This window comes from Lissotriton vulgaris, chromosome 9 (assembly GCF_964263255.1).
Source record: "Lissotriton vulgaris chromosome 9, aLisVul1.2, whole genome shotgun sequence".
In the NCBI taxonomy this organism is placed as follows: Eukaryota; Metazoa; Chordata; class Amphibia; order Caudata; family Salamandridae; genus Lissotriton; species Lissotriton vulgaris.
Window position 1 is genome coordinate 1129564769 of NC_141697.1, and position 8667 is coordinate 1129573435.

Sequence of the window (8667 nt, forward strand, 5' to 3'; positions counted from 1 at the left end):
ATCGCTGTGTACAGCCGCCACTGGGCCGACCACCTCCACCACCTCCGAGAGGTCCTGCAGGCCCTCCAACGGGCCGGCCTCACCATCAAGGCCAGCAAGTGCCAAATTGGTCAGGGGTCCGTGACCTATCTCGGACACCAAGTGGGAAGCGGTCTGGTGGCCCCCCTTCAACTCAAGGTCGCTGCCATCCAGTTCTGGCAGCCTCCAGTCACGCAAACAGAGGTCCGAGCCTTCTTGGGGCTCACCGGCTACTACCGGCGATTTGTGAGAGACTATGGCAGCATTGTGGGGCCCCTCACAGAACTCACATCCAAAAACCACCCGAAGATGGTCAACTGGACCCCCGACTGTCAAGCGGCCTTCGAGAAACTGAAGGCCGCCATGTGCACTGCCCCGGTGCTCCAGGCCCCCGACTACAGCCGGGAATTCATCGTACAAACGGATGCCTCCGACCATGGCATCGGGGCGGTCCTCTCCCAGTTGAACCCCGAAGGACTTGACCAACCGGTGGCCTACATCAGCAGACGCCTCCTGGCCCGAGAACAGCGCTGGAGCACCATCGAGAGGGAGGCCTTCGCCGTAGTGTGGGCCCTCAAGGAGCTCCGGCCCTATCTCTTCGGTACCCACTTCCGGGTGCAAACAGATCATCGGCCCCTGCGGTGGCTAATGCAGATGCGGGGGGAAAATCCCAAACTATTGCGATGGTCCATCTCCCTGCAGGGGATGGACTTCACTGTGGAACACCGACCTGGCCAGGACCACGCCAACGCGGATGGCCTGTCACGCTTTTTCCGCCTCGACGAGGAGAGTCCCCAAGAAGATGGGTGACTCTCCCCGCCTTCAGCTGGGGGGGACGCATGTTGGACAGGCCACGTGAAGGGCTTGCTCCCTCCCCGCATGACAGGGCCCGAGCCCCGGCCCTCCAGGTGCTACCCACAGAAGCGACCCGCACCCCGTCTCCTACGGGACTCCTGACCCCGGACATCTCCGTATCATGGGGCCGAGCCACTACCAGCTCCATTGCCCGACCCTGCCGCCATCTTGGACACTGCACCACGCGGCCGCGTGGCCTCAGCTCGACCCTAACCCTGGGCCTGGCCAGGCCCCGACATCCCGGCACCACCATCCACCCAGGAGGTGAACGGACCACGTGGCAGGTCAATGGGAGAAAGAAGTGTCGATGGCTCTCCCCCGCCAGGTGCCGATCGCCCCCAGCTCCCCCGGGCGCTGGCTCCACCCCCCTGCTGGGTGTCTGGACTCCCTCATCCCGGACCTCCCGACCTCCAAGTGCGAGGGTCCGGACATCAAAGGAGGCCAGACCTATAACTGGGGCAGCTCCAGAGCAGGAAGGCAGTTGTATCCTGGAGTCGAGAGACACCGAGAAGAACTCATCCTTGACGGACTACTGGCGCTGCCGTAGCCTTGCCTTGTGAACTATTGTCCTGCCTGCCGGCGCTGCCGCAACCTTCCGCATCCTTCATCCTCGTCGGGACCTGCTGGCGCTGCCGCGGACCGTTGTCCTTACCACCTTCTCCGGGACCTGCTGGCACCGCCGCGGACCGTCGCTACCTACGATCATCTCGGGACCTGCTGGCGCTGCCGCGGCCTGTCCATCTAGAACGCCGAGCTCGAGGATTGTGAGCTATCCATCATATCATCGCATCTACCAGATTAGTAACAAGACTGTCCCGCTACCCCCTGTCCCATCCAAGAGACTAGAATCGAGGGGACCCCTGAGTCCAGACCTCCTTGTACCATCTTCTCGTACCGAAAGATTACTTATAAAGAACGTTAAACCTTATCTTTGTGTGGTGTACGTCTGTGGGGGGGGAAGTTACTCGTCTGTACGATCACTGGAGACGGCTCTCCCCGGAGACCTCTCCCCTAGTCCTCGGCCGACCCTCCCGGTCCGTCTAACAAGAGCGCAGAGTGGTAATGCAGAGCGAGAGTGCAGAGTGCAGATTGAGAGTGCGAGTGGTAGTGCAGAGTGCAGATTGAGAGTGCGAGTGGTAGTGCAGAGTGCATATTGGTAGTGCAGAGTGCATATTGGTAGTGCAGAGTGCAGATTGGTAGTGCAGAGTGCAGATTGGTAGTGCAGAGTGCAGAGTGGTAGTGCAGAGTGCAGAGTGGTAGTGCAGAGTGCAGAATGGTAGTGCAGAGTAATAGTGCAGAGTGCAGAGTGGTAGTGCAGAGTGCAGAGTGGTAGTGCAGAGTGGTAGTGCAGAGTGCAGAGTGCAGAGTGGTAGGGCAGAGTGCAGAGTGGTAGTGCAGAGTGCAGAGTGGTAGTGCAGAGTGGTAGTGCAGAGTGGTAGTGCAGAGTGGTAGTGCAGAGTGGTAGTGCAGAGTGGTAGTGCAGAGTGGGAGTGCAGAGTGGTAGTGCAGAGTGGTAGTGCAGAGTGCAGAGTGGTAGTGCAGAGTGGTAGTGCAGAGTGGTAGTGCAGAGCACAGATTGGTAGTGCAGAGCGCAGAGTGGTAGTGCAGAGCGCAGAGTGGTAGTGCAGAGCGCAGAGTGGTAGTGCAGAGCGCAGAGTGGTAGTGCAGAGCGCAGAGTGGTAGTGCAGAGCGCAGAGTGGTAATGCAGAGCGAGAGTGCAGAGTGCAGATTGAGAGTGCGAGTGGTAGTGCAGAGTGCAGATTGAGAGTGCGAGTGGTAGTGCAGAGTGCATATTGGTAGTGCAGAGTGCATATTGGTAGTGCAGAGTGCATATTGGTAGTGCAGAGTGCAGATTGGTAGTGCAGAGTGGTAGTGCAGAGTGCAGAGTGGTAGTGCAGAGTGCAGAGTGGTAGTGCAGAGTGCAGATTGAGAGTGCAGAGTGCCTAACACACATTGCCATTTACAATGCCATTATCTCTAACTTAAAACAAACCCGAGCCCTAATGCATTCCTAATGCTTGTTTATGACAGGGGTTGTTCGCTTTTTATAAACCATGTTTTATTCACATGAATTTACCTGTTCTTTGGTAACAAAAAAACTTCCAAACACCCATATTAAATATTGGTGTAGTGTATTTCATTCTTTTAACACTCTAGAAATATGCTTTCTTCTGATGTTTGAAGGATGAGTTCTGTGTGTACTTCCACTGTGCAAAGCACAATGAAAAATGTTTGTGAGCATCCATAAAGGTACAACATAAGTGTGCTCATATGGGTTTGCGTGAACACACTTCCACCCTCCATAAAATCTCTTAACAAGCCTCTTCCTGTGGGGCTGATTCACGAAGAGAACCAGTAAATCGACACCTGTACATATATTCTTACTCACGGCTACACGGTCTCCGGCAGGGCCGGACTGGGAACCAAAACCGGCACCGGCAAAGTGCTCGGCCGGACCCCCAGGGGGAAGTCTGAGCTCTTTGCCGGGCCGGTTTTCTGCCGATTTTGTTGCAGGGCCGATTTTGCAGCTATGCTGCATAAACGGCCCTGTAACAAAAACAGCCCCCAGGGGCCCAAAGCCGGCCCCCACCCTTGCGGCGCACCGGGGGATTGCCGGGTGCCCGCAACGGCCAGTCCGGCCCTGGTCCCTGGCCGTTTATGAGTTTTGAAATTCACATACAGTCAGTAGTATGCCTGGTAAACTGCACCAGTCTCATGTTTTCAGGGGTACAAGGTGGCTCCTCGATTTGAGCGAATGAGCATCCCCCACAAGCCCCAAAGCTGAAAATTAAAACGATAATAGTTTATTTAATACTGTTTTATTTTCCAGCAACTCATCCGTAACTAAGTGTCAGGACTGGGCAGGGGCAGCGCTGCTGAGAGGCAGCAGCAGGGAGTTGTGTACTTTAAAATGCTCATGTCTGTTTAGCCAGCCGTCATGGGGTGGACAACCAGACATGCAAATTTTAAAGTTCTCTAACCCAGCTGTCTTCGTCAGGTGGGTTAGAGAATGTGCAGGCCTCCATTGCTCTTAGGAGCACTGGGAGAGCCTGCTCTATCCAATCCTGGTGCTGTTTTTATGCTGCGAAAGTAGCGCCATAATTGGGTAGTACAGTTTCCTGCATCAGGAGCTTCATGGAAGACTCCCAAGAGAGAAGGACATTGAACTGCGAAGACAAGTGAATTTGTTTGGTTTTTGTGGCTCCACTCCCCTGGCCAACCGCCCTTACCATCACCTCCCTTGGTACAAGCCAGCCGCCACTGGGTACAACTATGAATGCCACGGGATACTTTTCCAAGTTGCTATTGCCACAATGCACAATTGTACGCACTGGGCACCGCCACATTGTAGAAAATCAACCCACTTTCGAAATGTGATTCTTTTTCAGATTCCGTTTTTTGTCCACAGGGAAAATATTTTGTCTCACTGAGAAAATTCTATGTAGTTTGGAGGTGATCCATTCCCCTTGCAGGGATGGGGGTTATCTCCAGCCTTTTATGAGAACAAATGTACCATTTCCACGGTGGGAAAGGAAGGGAGTTCACAAAACCACAAAGCAAACCTGTTTTTGATCAGCCTACTCCCCATCACGTGCACCGGGTTTAATACTGCATAATTATATGCAGTAGTGGTGTACAATTATGCAGCAGTGAAGCATTTAAACCCGCTTGCTATCAATTTGTGAGTGCCTGGAGAGCGCGAATCAAAAGCTCCCAATAGGGTTGCCACTTTTTCCTCATCAGCTATTTTTTCATGTTTTAAGATTCTGCAAAGGCCAGGGTGTTTTGATGTAATGAGACTTTTTGTTCGTATTCTGTTTTTAGCATGGCTTTGCTATCTGTACATTGTCATCGATCATTAAGACTGCTCTAAAACACATTTTAAAGTATTTTCTTCTTCGCCTTATAGGTTGGGTGTTATCCAACACCTTTTGATTTTTACTAAACTAAAAATATTTGCTTATAGGGGCCTTTCAAACAACCCTCTTCATCCATTGGTTTGATTTGGTGCTATTCACATATTTCCAACACCCACTACAGCATACAGCATGGGGAAAGGGGCCCACTACTGTCACTGGATAAAATAACTGTTAGCGACGGCATTCTGCTCATTTAATGTGTGCTTCCACAATCACAAAGGGGAAATGCAGACATGAAAAATAGCCCATTTCTGTAATCACAACCAACCTGCCACATATTTTTTTTAATATATAGCGCAAACTTGCCCATACATAAGGACCATCCTACGTTACACAAGGCCAAGTTCTCCAGATTTGAGGTTGACCACCCTGACCGTTAGGTCAACTCCTCTCTCAAAGTTCCCTGATAGCATTGATTATGGAATCTGAACTATACATGTCTGGATGGCCACAACAAAATACCAGTCCATCTGACATGTACAATTCAGCTACACAGCCTTAGCTGGTCGTCCCCATCAATCATGTCCTAGCTAACACCTCTATAATGCTTTGCGGGAGAGAGAGGTCTGTTCCTCCTCCAGATAAAGGAAGTAAAAGGAATGGCAATACGAGGGAAATTATTTTATTAGGTAAATACATGTTTTAAAAATAAAGTCTGGGGTTTAGTAACTTGTAGTAGGGAGGTCCTGCCCCAACGCCGCTATGGATGAGCTATGGATGAGCTGACACTGGGACAATTCACAGTGGGAGGGAGTGTGTGGATACCATTGTATATACCAGAAAATGTTCCCCTTACCCAGAAGAATAAACAGACATTTTTACTCACCTGGGTTGTCAGGTGTGTGTGTGTGTGTGCGTGTGTGTGTGTGTGTGTGTGGGTGGTTTGGTGGGTGGGTGGGTGTTTGTGTGTGTGTGTGTGTGTATATTTTTGTTTTATAGACCGCACACATTTTATTTTTGAATGCTTATGAAAGTATGTGCTTACAGATGCCTGCAAGTGGATGCACAAGAATGAGCTTAAGTGCACTTCCATGCATGCACCTTCATGCAAGTATGAGCAGACACGTACAAATATTTGTGTTACATGCAGTCCATGTCCTCTGTATCTGCACATGCACCAGTGCTTCTCTGCACATGTGATGTACATAGACATCTGCACAAATGGGTATGAATTTGCCTGTGTGTGCATGCTAAACTTGCATAGTCGTGTGCCTATTGCTTATATTGGGCCCATGTATAATCAGATGGCTGGGTCCACCTAGTTTAATGCATACTTGATTTTTAGGTCGCGTTTGCCAAGACCTTTTGATTTTCCTAAAATTATATAAGTATCATGCTTATTTTTAGGGGCTTTCAGCCAGTCCGCTTCATATATCATGTTGCTGTTGTATCATTCACATATTTATTCTGCCCACTACAGCATGGGACAGTGTTCAGCTCACTTCAGCCAGGGGCTAAAGTGTTTGTGAGTGACAGCATCCTGCTCTGTCACAAGGAGCCTACACACACGCAAGGAGCCTATACAGACGCAAAGTAGGTCCCTTCAGTGCTCGGGAATATTATAGCGAAATGTGCTTATTGACAAAAAATAAGTTTTTCCTATTAGCCAGTGGTTATTTTTATATCAGCAAGAGCCAATCATCTCCCCCACATGAAGGCTTTATAAAAACTATGACAAATCAAAAGAAGAACAACTTTGACAAAGCCAAAAGCTTGACAGCTAACAAAAGACTTACAGCCTGATTCATCAATCATATTTGCGCTCGCAAAGCGCCAGATTCTGAGAATCTGGCCCTTTGCGAGTGCAATTTTTGCATTTGGGATTCATCATCCCAAATGCAAAATTTGCTATTTAGAAACTCGCAAATTTGCGAGGAATAGCATTTAAGGAATCTCTATTAGAGATTCCTTAAATGCTATTCTTGAAACATTTTAAAATTGCGAATTCGCAAATTTCGGCCGCTATTTACCGCGAGGTCAAACCTCGTGGTAAATAGCGAAAGCTTAGAAAAATGCTTTTAAAAGCATTTTTCTAAGTTGCATGTTACACACACACACATGTCCTTTGGACATGTGTGTGCGCAACACCTGTTGAAATGTGCATTTAAGGGGTGCTACAGGGTGTCCTTTGGACACCCCTGGCACCCTTCAAATCGCTATCTTATTTGCGATTAGCAAATTGCTAATCACAAATAAGGAATACTCCCCATTCATTCCTATGGGCCTTTTGGCCCATAGGAATGAATGGGGAGTTATTCCTTATTTGCGATTAGCAATTTGCTAATCGCAAATAAGGAATCTGTAGGAATCGCATTTAATTTTGCGATTCCTACATGGATCCCGTTTTGCAAGTCTGTAATAACGATTCCTTATGAATCGCTATTTCAGACTCGCAAAACGGGTCTTTCATGAATCTGGCCAATATTGACTTTGCTAATGCTTATATAAATTTGTATTGGGAAGGGTAAAAATAGCAGCTTTAGGTAATTTTCCTTATTTTGGTACCTAGCAAGACACTCACAAATCGCCCATGCCAGTAAAACAAGTGACCAGGTGGCACCCTTAGTACCCACAGCCAAGCATTTCACAACATGCACACATATTCAAGGTGTGTCCTATTTTCTCAGTCTGCACGACTGCATTGTGTTCTTTCTCGAATGTGCAGGGCCAGTAGAATTGTGTGATTCTGCGCCTGCTGCTTTCTTGGCATAATTATGGATTTACCGAATTTGTCACATAATCCACCATCTGCTGCATAATCTACAGATTTTAACATAAAAATGTATTTCTAGCTCAAATGTATCAAAAGTTATTAAAAACGTGGCAATATCTGTTTACGTGCAGTGGAAGGTCCTAAACAAAGGTTAACTGGTCATCTTTCAGGTGCTTACTTCTGCATCTGGTTGTTAAACTGGTATTAAAGAGGTGAAACATTTTCTCAGACAGTATTGCCATGTGCAAAAATGAAAAAAGAATGAAGTAATATTATCAAAAAAATTGCCGCATTATGTCCCATCATTTGCCTTTTCTTGCTGCATAACTGTGCTCCAGTGCCGCGTAATTCCAGTGACCCTGCATATGTGGCACTCTTATGCTAGTGCGACCCTTTCTTGTTTTATAGTATTTTTTGCACAGTGGTCTTCCAGGTCAAAATGGCAACTGAAACCAGCTGCCTCTTCTAATTGGATGGCATTATCTTCCCCTTGATGTCGGGCTAATCTTAAAAGCATGGCTGTCACAATGCGTACTACAGCCAGACGTCCCCTCCCCGGGGGCTCCCTAGGGCTTCTGCCCCTCCCTCCGGGCGAGAGAGTGGCCTTTTGTTGAAAGCCCTGTCTTCAGTCTGACCGACTTTAGACTCAGCAGGGGAGGCACTTAATTTACATTAGATTATCCTATCTCTCCTCCTCAGAAGGGCCAGACACCCTATTTAGTTAGTTATAAACCCAGAGCATAAATCACACATCTGTGAAAAAAATACCCGGCCTATCTATGTCAAGCCACGTTTTCATCCAGTCCCTACAATGTTTTCAGAACGCTCTTTTCACGTTATGAGACACAAGGGGGTGCATATCGCGATATTTATGGCTGTGCCTACAATAAAGTTCTTTAAAACGCTCCTGCGTCTGCTCAGCTGTAGCCTGTCACGCGGCTCTTCCGTTTCAATGCTGCGAGTCCCCAAATGTGCACATTCACTGAAGTGGGTGACTGCGAATTTGGTGTAACATGCATTTTTCCGTTAATTTGCAATTTACCCCACTTGTAACTTACCCCTCTCGTGCCACTTTTTCGCATTTTATAATTTTGAAACTATCTGTAATTTGTTAATTTTTAACTTTCTCCACGAGTACCTATAGGTAGCTGTACCTACCTC